The 16,897-nt window shown below is 40.2% G+C and overlaps 1 protein-coding gene and 1 non-coding gene across 2 annotated transcripts in view; one reads left to right on the forward strand and one right to left on the reverse strand.

Moving 5' to 3' along the window:
* MACROD2 (mono-ADP ribosylhydrolase 2) overlaps positions 1-16,897 on the forward strand; it is a 1,923,023-nt gene that overhangs the window by 1,512,205 nt on the left and 393,921 nt on the right. The window lies entirely within an intron of this gene.
* TRNAR-CCU lies at positions 1,887-1,959 on the reverse strand. The gene has a single exon. It is a non-coding gene; the product is annotated as a tRNA-Arg (tRNA).

The raw sequence follows: 16,897 nt of genomic DNA on the forward strand, positions 1-16,897 counted from the left end.
CCACTTGTTCTTTACCCAAGAACTTCACTCTCTCTACCACACTCCTCTCCCTGGTATCATCTCTGTCTGCCTCCATCAGTCTCTACACACATCTACACAGCTCTGATCTTGAGAAAATTAAATCATCAGTGGCCTCATTCACTGCAAAAATGCTTAGAGAATTAGCCACATTAGGCATTTCTATTGCTTACCTCCCTTCCCTCCTTAACCAACTCCTATGGCTTCCAAATTCATCAGTCTAATAAATGGCACCCCCATCTACCATTTCCTTAGGCCAAGAACACTGGAGTCATTTCATAAATTCCGTAAATTCAGTCTCACAAGTTTCCTTATAAACTCAGTGCCCACAGTGTATTGGGAATCAAGCCACTCTTTGTCCTGTCCACTGGGCTCCCAACCCCACCCATCCACAGACATCATTGTCACTAAAACCTTCTTGCTGCATCAAATGAATCAATTATTTGGCCCTTTCTTATTTGACCTCTCTTGTTGAAACTTTTGTTTTTCTAAAGGCTTCTGTGACAGCACATCCTCAAGTTACTTTAATACAGAGAACTTTACAAAAAAGAGTGTTAACTAGGTACTGGAAGGGATATCAGAATTGTATATCCTTATATAAAGAACATAAACTACATGACTGAAGTGTGTGAAAAGATATCTTTAAGGTGTTCTGGAGGTAGAGCCTGCAGGAAACAGCCACCATCTCGAGGGAGGAGGTTGGAATTCCAATTTAGATACTGAAAGGAAGGGCCCCAAGGAGCTTAAACCCAGACCTCGGAGGTAGGAGGGGGTAAGGGCGATTGGGGGAACTCCTGTGTTGAAGCTGGGACCCAGACCCCTGAGGAGTTCGTGCTGGTCTGCGCTTGGTGCTAGTGTTGGAGTCGCCCAGTGGGATGCTATGAGACTTGTGAATATTGTGAAAATAAACTGCTGCTAAGAAAAAGTCCCTCCATTTCCAGGGTGAAGAAAGGACACTACCCTATGATGAGGCTCAGGGATAAAGAAACCCAAATCCCTTTCTGACTCCCTCGCCTCACATGCTGCCTGTAGCGCCCCCTAGGGGCAGAGCCCAGCAGAGAGCTGGGGCAGAGAGGGAACGCTGGGTCTTAGCCCCAAGTCAAAAAGCAGGGTATACAAGGGTGAGCTTAAAGATGAGACCAATACTAGATAACTGATATAATCTCTACTCTCACTTGTTGCTTCTTTTCATTCTCTTTTCCTAGCTCTGCATCACCTGCCTGAAGTTGAAATGTTGGCGTGCCCTGGGTCTTCATGCTGGACCCTCTCTCTCCTTATGTGGTCTTCTCTAGCCCCATGGCTTTCCAAGCAGATATACACTATGATTCCCAAATTTGTACCTCCAACCCTGACCTCTCCCCTAGGCCCAGAGTCAAGTAGCAAATTGTCTGTGATACATTTCACAGAGATATTTAATAGGCATGTGAAGCCCGTGTTGAAAACAGTGCTTTTGACTTGTCACTCATCTTCAGCCTCTTTTGCCCTCTTCTCATTAAATGTCACATCCTATATAATTTTGTTAAGCCAAAATCTCAAAGTCATTTCATAAAATCAAGATTCTAATTATTCTTATAAACAATGTGATAAATTATTCTTAGTAAATGCTATCTCCCAAATATATCTGGAACCCAGTCACTTTTATTACCTTCATTATGCAATTATAAAGATTATTTATTTATTTATTTATTAGAGAGAGAGAGAGAGAGAGAGCAAGTGCTCACAAGCAGAGATGAGGAGCAGAGGGAGAGAACAGGGAGTCTGATGTGGGGCTCGATCCCAGGACCCTGGGATCATGACCTGAGCCGAACACAGATGCTTAACGACTGAGCCACCCAGGCACCCCAAGTATCTCTACAAGTAAACTACCTCACCCCAGATGGGACTTGAACCCACAATTCCTGGCTTAGGAGGCCAGTGACTTATCCATTAGGCCACTGAGGCTTCACTCATTATGCAATTATAATACAAGTCATTCCCTTTATTTACATAGTGCAGGTGACTTTGAACTTGTCTCCCCGCTTCCTCACTTGTGACCATTTGCCACATGGTGTTTTGGGGAGAGTCAGGCAGACCCTATTGCTAGCCAACTCAAAGTCTTCTATTAGCTATTGCTTGAATGCAAAATAAAATCCAAGCTCTGTGCCACGTTAAGCAGGCCCTACGGTAGAGATGCATAGCCTTTCTGTAAAGGGCAGATGAGAAATAGCTTAGGCTTTGTGGGCCAGCCAGTCTCTGTTACATGTTGGCATTAATGTGGAGCATGAAATCATCCATTGTATCTGGCCTGGTGAAATGTAACAGGAAAGCCGCTGGCAGCAATGGAGGGTTTCAGAGAAAGGCATAGGTGTTTGGAATGCAGAGGCCTGCATGACCAGTCCACTCACTCTGCCCTAGGAATGCCTTGGGGAGTGGTCTTCCCCAAGCTTTCTTAGCCCAAACAGTTAAGCCCAAACAGAGACATTTGCATTGTCCCTTAGGCTACCTTTAGCACTGCTAATAGACCATGCAGATTAGCATATCAACAGATTCACATCGCATGCTTGGGCTGTAGGGATAAGGATTTGTGATTATCCTGATGGACCAATAAAAGCAGGAGCAATGAAGAGCAAAGGGTCTTCCTCTCTGAGCGTTGACCCCCTTACCTTCTGCTCTCTTTCCCAGCAAAATTTGGAGTAATCTTTCATCTGTGGGTACAGGGACTGCTGACCATTCCCGGCAGTCCTACCTGCTCTACTACTGTGGCATGAAAGCAGCCATAGACAGTGTGTAAATAAATGGGCAAGGTCGGGTCCAGTAACACTTTATTTACAAAAATAAGCAATGGACGAGTTTGCTCACCTCTGCTCTGTATCATCAGGTTACTTCAAACCTAACTTTTGCCCTGTCTCAGTCTAAATGGCATTCTTTGTAACCTCAAGTACTTCATACTTCATGTTCCTTCTATCTAGAATTCCCTACCTTCAGCTCTGTCCCTGGCCAGCTTCTACCACTCAAATGTCATCTCCTTGACCACCATTGGCACACTGCCCTCCTCTGTTACCTCGCTTAGTTTATTTCAGAGCATTTATCACTGTAAGACATTTTTCATTTGTTCACATGTGTATCATCTACTTCCTCAACCAGAATAAGAGACAAGGTGTTTGAAATCCTATTATGAAATCCTACCTATTAATCCTATTATGAAATCCATAATCCTATCATTAGTTGTTCAATTGATGTTTATTGGGTGAATTAACTAAAACCCAGGATTTTAGTTGTCCTATTTATTTTTTTAAGGATGTTATTTATTTATTTGAGAGAGAGTATGAGCAGGGGTGGGGAAGGAGCAGAGGGAGAGGGAGAAGCAGATTCCTGCCCAGCAGGAAGCCTGATTTGGAGCTTGGTCCCACGACCCCCAGGATCATGACCAGAGTCGAAGGCAGAGGCTCAACTGATTGAGCCACCCAGGCCCCTATTAGTCTCATTATTTTTTCTTCTTTGTCAATACAAAATAAATCCCGATTTGATTTGACATCATGGTTGGTCATGGATCTTCCACCTTGCTTCATTTACCTTGACTTGGTCAGTTAATCAACCAGTCCTGTAATCAGGTGAGAAGTCACCAGTTGCTTGCTCCGCAAACAAACTCAGCTAGACCCTGAGAGGCATGGCATGAGTGCTTGATATCCATATACCTTGCCCTCCAGAAACTGGACATTTTCCTTGACCTCAAGAGAGTAAACCGAATTTGGATGTGTATACATAATTGAGAGTGTTTGCTTTTAAAGATTCAGATCACGTAAACACATCCAAGCTTATGTATTCCTGACAAGAGATACGCAATTATTCCCAGGGTGGAACTAGATGATTTCCAAAGTCCTTCTGCATGACTCAGTCTACTTGCTGGATGCCTCCTCCTCATGCATCTTTTGGAGCAAAAATATCATGCTGTAAGCTGGAGAATCTTCTCACTGTCTCTTTAGGTGGTAGCCGTTACACCTTGTTGCAGTGTGGAGAAGGGGCTGGGAGAGAAGGTTCTAGTCTCATCACCTCAGGGACGAAGATCTGTTCTGACATTGCGTTCAGTACTAAACTATTGTAATCAAGTTTTGTCAAGGTTGAGAGATGTTTGTTACCTACAGAAAACATCTCCTGGAGTTCTGACTGCTGAAAATAGTCTCCCCCTTTGCCTGATTTTGCCTCTAATCTTATAAAATCACCTCAGAAGCCACACTGGCTAAGTGAATGGGACGTTAAAGCAAAAAAAAATTAAAGACAAAATAAAAAAAATGTCATTTTTTGAAGAGAGAGAAGGGAAGAAAAAAGAAAAATAACTGTAGCATACTCTACCAGTTCCTATCAATCCTGTTCAAAAAACCTCTCTAAATATATGTATCTCTTCCAAGCATGGAAAGGTACCAGTGACCTCCTCTTCCTGATTCCTGTCCCTAGTTGAATGTCCCACTCCCGATCAATGATACGTTCCCCCCTGCATGGCAGTGCAGAATTCTATGATCCCTTTCCCTCCTTGTTATCCCTACAACCTCTTCCCTCAGAAGCTCTCTGAACAAAAGACAGCTTCAAGTAATATAAATAACAGAAAATATAGGAAGTATGTTTAATGGGCAGCTTAAGTATCAAAGCTAATGTTCCTCAAGTCTCCATTTTCATCAGGAGTGTCCGCATCATCACAAAATTCCTCAGTGGGGAAACATGGGAAACAGTCTGTTTTGTTTGCTGCAGAGTGGCTCAGGTTTGGGGCTCATGAACCCTTGAGTTTTATAATGTCCCACCTAATCCTTCATGGCTCTGGCTTTCTTGAGAAAAACTCTCTGTACTTCTCCCCAGATTCATGTTCCTGAGCCCACAGGATTCTGAGAAGGCTCTGTTGGTAGCTCTCAAGCTTTGGGCATTTTGTCATCATCCCCCTACATGCTTGTGGAAGATACTCCCTCAGCAACTCTGGTTTTTAAACAGCTAATTAAATTTTAAGGGTCAGGAGCAATTTTCCATCTGGGTATTTACCTTAAGGATTCTCTCAAACTACTCCAAAGATGTTGCCCCATGGAAGTGTTCCTCTACAGTTCTCTGAAGCTACTTCATTAGTGTCACCTGAAAGACATTAAAAAATTCATCTTTGGAGGTCTTACTGGGGTGGGGAGGGTTCCTTCTCAATCCAAGTTTCTAGGGATGGGGATCAGGCTCGGCTATATGTGTATTTTTAGAATGTTCCACCATCTATTCTTACTCAAGCTAAAGTTTGAGAACCCTGTCCTCTTCTGTACATCATTGAGGTAACAGAAAGAAAGCAAATCATAGAGCTGGCTTTGCCAAAATAGTGCCTGCTTACCACTCAAGGTTTTGAGATATTCCGGACTAGCTCTTAGAAAACAATTCTGCACTTCTTCCCGTGTCTTTTAGAAAAAACTAAAAGTGTGATCTCAAACCAGTGATCTCCCTGATACTATAGTTAAGGATGAGGCTGAAGAAAGATAAGTGAGAAAAAAAAAAAAAAAAATTAAGTGAATGTTTAAAGAAAAGTCCTAAGCAAATCAAAATAAAGAGAATTTGAATGGACAAATGGATTCTGCTGTTGTGTTCAAATCCTGGTTCAGCCACAAACTGCCCGAGTCACATCCGACTTGTTTCTGCATGTATGGTTGTGTGGCCTGTGCACAGAGGGTGTGTTGTACCCATTCTGGGTACAACAGGATGTTGTTCTCCCTTCCTGTAGGTGGGGGTAGTTTCCTGGAAGTGCTCTCAGGAGCACTGTGATGTTACTGCCTTCAATGTTTGCTTCCACTTTCCTCCTCATCCTAGTTTCCCTGGGGCAATATTTTCCCATCATATGTAACCATTCTCCCTAGCTCTACTGCCTGCCTGAGTCTGTGAATGTAGCATCCTCGTGTCCATAATCCTGTCACTCAACTGAAAAGAATAAAAATTTCTAGGGATTTCTTTAGCAGAGGCACTGCCTGGTGCCGCAATTGCCAAGTTGGAGCTTGCTAATCTGATGCAAAGGATGCTGATAGACCAGTGTCAAGGGCACACTGCCACAGTCTCATATCGGGCGGCACAGTGGGTGCAGCTGACACTCTCAGGGCCTGTCTTCTTCACTTGACCTCCTCATGAGCTCCAGCACATTTTCAGCGCTGCTGCCTATATCCCTGTGCCTGAGGCATCTTTGTCCCAACTGCAGGAAACCTCATGTTGATGCAGTGTCTCCCCTTTATTATTTCTTTAATCAAAGCAAGATTTTGGGTTGAGATTCTAACTCAAGTAAAAGGGGAGAGTATCTTTTAGTATAGAGAAGGCAATGTTCAGGGGAGATTGGAGGGTTTTTTTGTTTTGTTTTGTTTTAATTCCAGTATAGTTAACATACAATGTTATATTAATTAAGGTATGCAATATAGGGATTCAACACTTCTATACATTACTCAGTGCTCATCATGATAAGTGTACTCTTAATCCCCTTTACCTATTTTGCCCAACCTCCCACCCACCTTCCCTCTGGCAACAGATGGAAGCTTTTTGTATTCTCTTAGTTAACCCTTCAACTGCGGCCCCTGTATGGTTGTGAACTGGATCTCACTTATGACACTTCCCTACCAATAACCCTAAAAAACCCTGGTTCATCATCTACTTGATTTGTTAATCTAGCTAAATCAATGGGTCCCAGATTTCAATTAGCATCAAAATTCCCTATAAGGATTGATAAATCACAGTTACTAGTCCATTCCATCCTCCCCCCCCTCAAACTGATAGGTCTGGAGTGGGACCTCAGAATTTGCATTTCTAGGAAGTCCCCAACTGATGTTAATGCTGTTGGTCCAGGGACCTCACTGAGAACTGTTCATTTAGGTTTGCTTTCTCTGTAACCTCTTGAAATATAGAGCCAGGCATTTGCCACTAAAATAAAGTATTAATTGATTTTTCTTTTAAAATTGTATCTATTGATGTTGATTAGGTAATACATTTATGTGGCTTAAAAGTCAAAGTCTATAAAGCAATAGTTGGATTCTTCCTTAGCATGATAAAGTACATGGATCTCAACACAAAAGTCAGCATTATGTTTAACAGGGAAACACTGGAAATGTTTCAATGAAAGGAATAAAATAAAGGTGTTCACTATGTCTACTGTAACTGACCGTTATTCTGGGAGGTACTCTAGATATCATTGTGTACCTAGAAATTCCAAAAGAATCAACTGAAAAACAAACAAACAAACAAACTCTAGTATAATAAGAGTGTTCAGTAACATGGCTGTGTACAATATTTTATGTGGAAAAATACCAGTAAGCTTACTGTATATAAGCAATAAGCAAGGAGGTTAGATAATGGAATCAGAAGTTTTATATTTCAAAAAATATATAATATACTAAAGAATAAACTATATTTTAAAAAATCTGCAAGATCTACATGGAAAAAAAAAAACCTTAAAATATCCTGAAGACACCAAGAAAGACTTGAACTAATGGTAACAGAAGCTTTTGTAATGGAAGAAGATACAGTGTTCTTGAAAGGTGAAATGTTGATTGCCTTTAAATAAGAAATAAACTCAATGAGGATACTGAATAAAATATGAACTTTTTTTTTTTTTAGCCTAAAAATGGTTTCTAGAGTACACATGAAAAAATAAACCAACAGGTTTAGCCAGGGAAATTCTACAAGAGTAATGAGGAAGAGCTAACAACAACGTCATAAAGCAAACTACAAAGCCTTAATAATTTAAACATTATGGTATTAGATCATGAGTAGACACAGTAGTAGCTTCCAATACAAATAAATGTTTAATATATTATAAAGTTGGCTTTTAATTCTTGGTAAAGGGATAGATTCCTCCAATATGGAACCTGTGGTCATTTGTATTATTAACATTGTTACTTTGGGGCATTGCTTCACATTTACCAACAACCAATGTTTATTAAGAACTCACTACATGCTAAATAGTATGCCCAGCATTTCCACAGATGTTGACTTGTTTAGTGTAAACAAAAATTTATAAGGAAAAAAATTTTATCTCCATTTTAAATCTGAAGGAAACAGAGGCCTAGAGAGATTAAGTATCTTGCCTGTAGGAGCATAATAGTGAGTGGCACAGTCTGAATTAGAATTCGGCTTTCAACTCCCTCCCTGGGGCTTTTTCTGTGCACCAAATTTGAAATCTTATTAAGGAATATTTGTGGTCATTTCTTATATGTGTATTTTCTATTCATTATCTTAATTTAATGTGGTTCATCATTTTTTAGGGTAGTCAACATGAGTTTCTAATTAGCAACTTTAAACATGAGTTGATTAAAAAAAAAAGATTTGTAATTGTTTTCTTTTACAGGAAATTGTCTTTTTTTAGCTCGAACTATCAAGATAGTAAAGGATTGATTTCTGGTCAAAGTTAGTAAATGAGAGGTTTTGAACCCTATCTTGATGGTACGCTATGGTATGAGCCCTACCTTGATGGCCTCAGGCAGGGAGAAATGCTGCCACCAGCATGGGACATGGTATGTCTAGGTCTGAGGACATCTAGGCAAAGTGATAGTGGGAGTCTCAGGTCCTCCCATTCCCAGGGCCTCTCCTGCACCTCACAGAAGTGTGAATGGGCAACAAGGCTCCTCTCTTCCCTAGAGATCTGCTTTCCAACTACACAGAGTGTGTCCAAGCCACTCTCTCCACCTTTAAAGATCCCGGAAACCTGAAAGGCCACTTCAGTTCCTGAGCATTCAGGGGCCTCCTACTGCCTCTCTGACCCAGGAAGCGATAATAACAAATTCACTGTGGCTCACAATGATTCTGAGCCATTCACAGGTGACTTGGAACTCAACTCGGAATTCTGGGGAATGCCAGTAGTATGTTTTCGCTAAAACAAGTACCATTCACCTGTTGAGAAAATTCATGATTTGCTAGTGATTTATGACTTTTATTTTTTTCCTCTTTAACCAGGATGCAGCCCTTGTTTCATTAGGTTTATTATGTTTTTAATTACCTCAGGGACCTATTTGGTGCCTAATTATCTGTATGACAGGAAATTAAACTAAGCTATTTGTCTGTAGGCACTGTGCAACCTTACTTTCCTCTCTTCTCTCTCCTGGCCTTTTTTTTTTTTTTTTTTTTTTTAGTAATGATAACATGAATTGCAAATCTAGACCAAAATGGGTTCAGTGTGGCACTTCAGACTAGCTCTGTGTTATAAAACATTTGATGAACATTTGGAAGAACACTCAAGTTTTGGTCCATTGATTGTCAATTGTCAAATGTCTATTGAGTCATCAGAATTGTCCTGGTGGGCACTCTACCACTGTGGTCAGGGTTAACTCAAGTTAAAACCTCAAGTCTGGGTGTGCCTGGGTGGCTCAGTCAGTTAAGCATTGGCCTTCAGCTCAGGTCATGATCCCGGGGTCCTGGGATCAAGCCCTGCATTGGGCTCCCTGCTTAGTGGGGAGCATGCTTCTCCCTCTGCCTCTGCTGATCCCCCTGCTCATGCTCTCTCTCGCTCACCCTCTCCCTCAAATAAATAAATAAAACCTTAAAAAAAAAAAAAAAAACACCCTCAAGTGTGACTTCTGAGGGTTCAATCCTGGCATTGCTACTTAGTTGCTATGAAACTGCCCGGTTGGTCACTAAACCTTCCACTCCTTTAGTGTTCTTATCTGTAAAATGGGGATAGTAAGAAGACCTGGGAGAGGGCTGAGGACCGACTGACATAATACGAATAAGTACTTGCAGAGCACTTCAGTGCCCGGCCTACAGTAACTACTTCCTAAACAATCACTGTGCTTATTAAGAGAGAACCAAGATTTGCAGAAGATCAACATTTTTATTTATAGCCAGCTATTGTCTATTTCGGAGAAGAGATGAGCATTTCAAGGAGTTGCTTGTTTCTGCTAACATTGAAAAAAGCAGAGGCAGAGTGGGTCCTGAGTCTGAAGCAGGAAAACCTGTCACGCCCAGTGTCAGGTGCCATGAGCTCTGATCATGTTCAGACTCCTTGGACTAGCTCACAGGACTAGCTCACTAGCTCATTAAAGCTCATAATCACAAAAGATTCCATTCCTTCCCCTTGTTTGGCTTTCCACTAACTCTTGGAGAAGCAATCAGTAATGAATTCTACAGGTAGCATGACACCCTCCCAGAAAATTATAAAGGGGGAGAAGGAATGAAATAAAAACTCCCCAATTCCCTGAAGTTTTATTTCTTTTTACGCGGCAAAGGGGAGAGCATTCTTTGTTTAAAGCGCTTGTCTGAATTGTCTTCCTTACTCGACAGCTCAGGAATGAAGTCTACTGGGATAACAGGGGAGTGTTGAAAACATCCAAAGGATACTAACAGGCCTAGGTTCATTTTTCAAAGCTTCCCTTTCGCATCAGCCTTTGTCAAAAGGATCTGAGCTTTTACCAGTAAGAGGCGAGTATTAAATTGGTGCGCTTCAATCTCCATAGTTCAGAAGAAAACTTGTCCCCCCCTCCCCGCCACTACCCCAAGCTAAATCTACAAATCGGAGTGACATACTACAAGGAGATACTGCAGCAGCAAGAGAGACACAGAAACACAATCCAACCCAGGCCGCGATGATAATTGCAGTGTGGCGGTCTCTGGTATCCTCGGAGTAATTACTCTGACATTCTTTATCATTGTGTGTTAGATGTGATATGAAGCAATTATCCAGTCGCTTTTTGGAATATTGATGCCTGGGCTGTCTTTGCACATTATCCTCATATCATGCTGTGACCCTGCAGGACTTAATTCTGACACCTTGAATCTCTCTTGGCAGATTGATAAGATGCGTGGGCTTAATCTTGCCTTTCTTAGGATGAGACTCTAGTGTTTACCTGTGTTATTAAGGAGAAGTACTGGTAACACGAAGTACTGCCATTTTCTTTTTTTCTGCTTGTGAAATGTGATTTGTATCTAGAATTCTCTAGTGCCCAGTCCCCTACTACATATATTGGCACAATGGCATTTACTCCTAATTGTAAACTACCTTCATAACAAAGGCAGACATTATTGTTTTCCCATATAATTACTTGCAATAGTCAGCGTGTTCATAAGCAGCACTTCTTGTAACCCTGTTTTAATAATAATCTGAGGAATATGGAATAAGATTTATTAAGAACACATGTTTCTGGTCCACGTCCATTTTGTGGGAATAATGCCTGAGGGCATGGAAATTTCACTCTCCAAGAGGTGGTCTATTTTCTTAAGTTGAAATTGGCATTGTGACAGTATTTCACTTTAATCCAAATGGCTATTTTTCAGCTCCTTTATTGGTAGATTTCTTTCATTCTTCTGAGAGTAGTTTTTTTTTTTTTTTAATTTGGAAACTGGATTAACATGTCCACATTTTAAATATTTCGTATCATATTGACTTATTCGTACCAGACAATAGGAGACATCTGGCGTCTTTCCAAAAGCCTAGAGAAAGCCGCTTTCTGATGCTGTGTGTGGCTGTCCCTCCCCTGTCCCCACGTATGAGGTATGCGGTGAGGTAAGGGTTGGTAAAGCCCACAGAAGGAGCAATGGCCCAACCATGATGTAGCCATGACATATTGGTAACAAAATATATGCATATATCCCTGTGTGCTCTTCTGTGGTCAACACTACCATCCCTGTGAAGAGATGTCAGCAAGGCAGTTTGTGGTGGTGTCAGGAGCTGGGGCATATGAGCACGGACCTCCCCAGTCCATAGATGTGATGAGACACCCCCGTGAGGTGGTGCTTCCTCCCTATGAACCATTCCTTCGTCATTTGGGAGATGAGGAGAACCATACATTTCCTCTGCAGCTGATACAAGAGGTAGATTGGTTGCTGGATATAAAGCTCTTAGAACAAGGCCTGTAAAATGAAGACTCTCTCAGTAAGTGTTACTTACCAATCATCTGTCTGTGTTGATGGAGAGGGTTGAGTCATTTGGACTTCTGATTACTTGACTTGCTATTATTACCCTTGGTCTGGGAAAGGGACTTCTAGCTTGATTAATCATTTAATTCCCTCTTACCCATAACCAACTCCTATTCCCTACCCCACATCCACTCCATAAACAAATATTCTGGTATGTTTGTTATAATCATGTACTTGGGATGTGTTCTTTGAAGATATTTTTGGTTTTATTTTGTGAATATAATTTACACAAATGTTCTTCTACTAGATCTTATCTTTTCTCTGTCTGTTTTGTTTTCTCCTTTAGCTATAGTCTGAATGGATGTGTCCTCCCAAAATTCATATATTGAAATCTGATCCTTAATATGGTAATATTAGGAAATAGAGCATTTGGGAATTAATTAGGTCATGAGTGCAGAGCCCTCATGAATGGGATTCTTATAAAAGAAGCCCCAGGTACCCCCTGGGTGGTGCAGTCGGTTAAGACTCTGACTCTTGGTTTTGGCTAAGGTCATGATCTCAGGGTCATGAGATAGAACCCTGCTTTGGGCTCCCAGTTCAGCACTGAGTCTGCTAGAGATTCCCTCTCCGTGTCCCTCCTGCCCATGCTGTCTGTCTCTCAAATAAATATATAAATAAATCTTAAAATAAGAAGCAGCAGCCCCAGAGAGCCTCCTCATCTCTTCTACTATGTGAGGTTACAGCTAGAAGGCACTGTCTGTGAACCAGGAAGCAAGTCCTCACCAGACACTCAATCCACCAGTGCCTTTATTTTGGACTTCTCAACCTCTAGAATTGTGAGAAATAAATATCTATTGTTTATAAGTCACTCACTCTATGGTATTTTGTTATAGCAATCCAAACAGACTTAGAAACCTTTCCATTTATTTTTCTTTTTCTTTGCTTAGCATATTTTAAAGTCATTCATATATATATATATATGCACACACACACACACACATATATATGTATATGTGTGTGTGTGTGTGTGTGTGTGTGTGTGTATGTGTGTGTATATATATATATGTTGCTGAATATAGATCAACCCCACTGTTGCTCACTGCTCCATGGAATTCCGTGTGTATGGAATATGACTTAGCCATTTCTTCAATGACAGACATTTAGATTGGCTCCAGCTCCACATGTCCCTAAACAACATTCTTGTAGGTGCCCTTTACAGAGCTGTGCAACCATGGGTAGAATTGCTGGACTCTCTTCCTGAATAGTTACACCAATCCTGGCTCCTATCAGTGCCACAGAAGGGTTTCTATGGCCTCCATCCTCACATCCCCACTAACACTAGGAATGAGTCAGATTTCCAATTTTTGAACATAAAGAAATAATCCATTGCTATTTTAATTTCTGTCTCTTTACTAATGAGTTTGGGCATCAAACTGCTACCTTTGCTGATTTTTACATGGTATCCCTTCCTAACTATGAGATCCTGATTTTGATGTCATTGAATTAATCAATTTTTAGCCTTTTGGTTGTGCTTTTGAATTTTCAAGGCATCCTTCCTCCCCTAGGTCATGAAGATGTTCTCATCCATTTTCTTCTTCTAAATTTTTAGTTTCATTTTTCACATTAGTTCTCTAATTCTTCCAGAGTCTACTTCTATCTACAGATGATATCAGAAAGTGGTCCAGTTTATTTTTCTTCACACAGATGATAATGTTACTAAAAAGTCCTTCTTTTGTACATTCCATTATAGTCATCTCTGTTGAACTCCTCAAATTTTCTTTGAGTCTTTCAAAACATTACTCCACTGTCTTCATTGTGTCCAGGATTGTTTAACAAGTCTCATATCAGTTGAATTCTTTCTGCTTGATCTTCCATACCTCTGAGCTTTTCTTTTTTATTATCTCTGTTCATCCTATCCAGATAAAATCTGAGACAGTCCCTAAATCAGCTTCCCAGATTACTAATTTATTTTTCTGTGATATCCATCTATTTATCTCATCCAATATAATAATTTCAACTATTATAGCATCTGTAGCTAATATATCTACCTGGCTCATTTTATGACTTATTGTTATTGCTTCAGATTGCATGTCTCCCCCTTATTTCCTTGCATTTATTTCTTATGTTTATTTTAACTTTTTGGTCTCTCCATAGTTTGGCCCTAGATTGTATATGCTGTTTAATGTGTTATCCTTCTTTTCTGGTGGTTATATGCCTTTGGTACCTAGTCATTTTGGCCTGTAAGATTCTGATGGGGATGCGAAGGTGCTTTCCTGGAGATACACAGGAGAAACATGACCATAACATAGGTGCTGCCCCATGACTGCACCAGCACCTTCCTCCCTAGGTTGCACCAGCTCTCTCCCCCACTCCATGAACCCACCACACATACCACTTCCCAACAGCCTCTAGTCTCCCCCCCAGATGATTGCACTTTTGAAAAATTGGTGCCTTAGATCTCTGCTTTCCTTTTATCACTCTAGTTCTTCCCAGGTTGATTTTGAGGGAAGAATCCAAAAGTCCATGTTCATTTGTCATCTTGTCAGGATCTGGAAACATTTTAATTTCTTTGTCTTTTCCCATGCCTGTAGCCTTCTCCTTTCACTTTGGTGGTTGGTTACTCTTTGAATGCTACTGCATCCAATGACATACTCAGGAACCTTGAACCAATGGAGAGAAAATTAAACACACGTCTGATCCAAACAGCTGGCACAATGCATAAGAACCCAAGAAATAACCAAATTTCTCCTGTTTGGTGAAACTGTCATGAGACAGTATTTCTTCTTAGCAGAGATTATTAGACAGAGTTTGAAAAATTAAAATTAGAACACTGGATTATGTTAAAAGAGAAATAAGCCATTCACAGAAGGATAATCCTTCTATAAAATTCTACTTATATGAAATACCTACAGTAGTCAAATTCATAGAGAAAGAAAGTAGAATGTTGGTTGCCAGGGGCTAGATGGAGGAAGAAATGGGAAGTTGTTGTTTAATGGGTATAGAGTTTTAGTTTTGCAAGAGGATAAAGTTCTAGAGACTTGTACAAAAATGTGAATATACTCAGCACTACTGCACTATACACTAGAAAATTGTGAAATTGGTAAGGTTAATATATGTGTATTTGATCACAGTATTTTGTAGATCTTGTAATTAGTTGAGGAAATAAATTTAAGAAATGTTACATAAAATTATAGCACTGGCATAAATTTTCTGGAAAGTTATTTAGCAATGTATCAAGATGCTAAACAATGTCCAGACCCTTTTTAGGTGTGTCCTAAGGCAACAATCAGAAATGAGTTCAAGGAGTAATTTAAGTTTGTTCACTGCAACCATATTTATGATATATTTATTTTTAAAAAGGTATATTTAGTCCAAATGCTCAACCAGAGGAATAGTTAAATGAAGGTTGGTATAGCAACATGAAGGAAAATGGAACTATTAAAAACTTGTTTTGAAATGTATCTAATGATGTGAGTAACACTGAAATTATGTTATGTGAAAAATAGTAGGATACGAAATTACAAATTCAGTATCACTCCAATTTAAATATATATATATATATATACAGATATATATATACATACATATATATATACAGATATATATATCTGAAGGACTGAGGGAGTCATTTCCAGTCATGGCTTGGAGATATATATATATCTCCAAAGAGAAATAAACACGGAAGGAAACCATTAAAATTTGAACAGTGATAAGCTGTTGGTGGTAGGATTATCTGTGATGTGTGTAAAAGTGCTTTGTGAACTGTAACTTGGCATGCTTACACAGGCAGTGGTCACAAGTGAGTCAGAATGGAATACTTGAGCTACACAAGCATAATAGCCTATTATAATAGTAAAATAAAAAATCCTTAGCATGGGATAATCATTTTTGTGAGCTGTCTGCATCTATTACCTTACTTAACGCTCCCAACCAACCTGTGAGGTAGTAGGTAATGTTATTCTTCTAATTCCTTGACAGGCAGAAATGAAATCCAGAACAGTCATACAGCTAGGAAGCAGAGGAGCCATGATCCATGGACCCAGAACTTCCCAACATTTACCCCTAGTATTTACCTAATCCTGACATAGTCTGGAGGAGAACACAAAAATCCGGTCATGACTGCCTAGATGTTTTCGTCATCCTGTTGGGTTGTGGCTGGGCCAGGTCTGCAGAGAGCTAGCTAGTGATGCCTGGAGCTAGTCTCCTCAAGGGCATTGAATGATCAAAGACCTCAACTGAAGGGTGGCTGATCAGAATGCCTTTTCATGGTGGGTGTTCTAATGCTTTTGTTTTGCAGCCTTCACTGGGGCCAGCAAACAGTGAGGTAATGAGGTAGATCATTCCACATGTCAGCCAGTTAAAATCATAGTACTTGCCAGCTTCCTTGAGAATTTATTCAGGGGTCCATGGTCATTCCTTAGAAGCATATTAACTCATTGATTAAAACGTGCTGGACTTTGTCAACTTTTCCATAGGAAGTCATTTATAACACACATTATTTGGGAAATCCAGAATGCTCTGAAAGCTAATATAAATTATAAGTGCTCTTGAAAGCCATGACTGGAAATGACTCCCTCAGTCCTTCAGGCTCTGCAGTGATTTGCAGTGCACTTTCAAGGAAGGGCTTTTAAGTGGTTTGGTTCATTATATGTGCATCCTACATCAGAAAGAGCCCATGCATTACATAGGAGAAATTATGAGGCCAGAACACTCCTGCTTATTCAAAGTTTTCAGAACACAAAGCTTTTCCCAGATCAAATATCCCCAAGTCCTTTGAGAACCCCAATATTGCTAGGTCCAGTACAGACTCTAAATATATATGTTCTCTTAATGGCAGTTACATGTTTTCTCAAACTAATAAGATGTTAAAGCATGGCTCTTTCTCTCTCAATTGTGGTTAAGGCATAAGACAACGATGCTGTATTCCCTGCTAAAAGTCCAAAGGGAAGTCTCGGATCTCTGAGGAACTCTCAACTGTTCTGTTCGGCTAAAAGGGTTGTGGGAAGTTGTTCTTGTTTTTGTTTTTTTGTTTTGAGAACCAACTTTTTGAAGACAGGTACTGGTATAT

Source organism: Lontra canadensis, unplaced genomic scaffold (assembly GCF_010015895.1).
Source record: "Lontra canadensis isolate GAN:19392208 unplaced genomic scaffold, GSC_riverotter_1.0 scaffold16, whole genome shotgun sequence".
NCBI lineage: Eukaryota > Metazoa > Chordata > Mammalia > Carnivora > Mustelidae > Lontra > Lontra canadensis.